Raw genomic sequence first — 896 nt, forward strand, 5'->3', positions numbered from 1 at the left:
TTGGTAGAATTTAGCAGTGAATACTCCTGGACTTTATTTTAGTAAGAGATTTTTAATTACTGATTCAATCTTGCTAGTCGTTATTGGTCTGTTATTGGTTATTGGTCTGTTCATAGTTCCTTTTTTTAAAATAATTTGGTCATATATACTATATCTTCTTAGGAATTATGAATTTCTTCTATGTTGTCTGATTTGTTGGTATGTAATTGTTCATGATGATCTATGATCTTTTGTATTTCTGTTATCAGTTGTGATGTCTCCTCTTTTATTTTTATTTTGAGTCTTTTCTATTTTGTCTTATTTAGTCTAGCTAACGTTTTGTCAATTTTGTTTAAATTTACAAAAAAAGTCTCTGTTTCATTGACCTTCTTTATTGTTTTTCTTGTCTGTTTTTCATTTATTTTTATTCTGATCTTTGTTATTTCATTCCTTCCACTAACAGGATTAGTCTGCTATTATTTTTCTAGCAACTTGATAAATAATGTTAACTTTATCAATTTCATTTGCGGATTTTTGTTGTTGGAGGCATTTATTGAAATAAACTTCCCTGTTAGAACTGCTCTTGTCACATTCTGTAAGGTTTGGCATATTGTATTTGCATTTTTATTTGTCTCAAAATATTTTCCAATTTTTCCTTTAATTTCTTCTTTGATCCAATAGTTGTTCAGGAGCATATTACTTAATTTTCACATTTTTGTTAATTTTTTTATGATTCTTCCTGTTATTGATTTCATTGTGGTCAGAAAATAATATTTGATATGATTTTGATCTTTTTACATTTGTAAGACATGTTTTGTGGCCTAACATATAATGTATCTTGGAGAATGTTCTGTCTACATTTGAAAAGAATGTGTATTCTGTTGCCATTGGGCAAAATGCTATATATATGTTTGTTA

This window comes from Colobus angolensis, unplaced genomic scaffold (assembly GCF_000951035.1).
Source record: "Colobus angolensis palliatus isolate OR3802 unplaced genomic scaffold, Cang.pa_1.0 Scaffold409, whole genome shotgun sequence".
In the NCBI taxonomy this organism is placed as follows: domain Eukaryota; kingdom Metazoa; phylum Chordata; class Mammalia; order Primates; family Cercopithecidae; genus Colobus; species Colobus angolensis.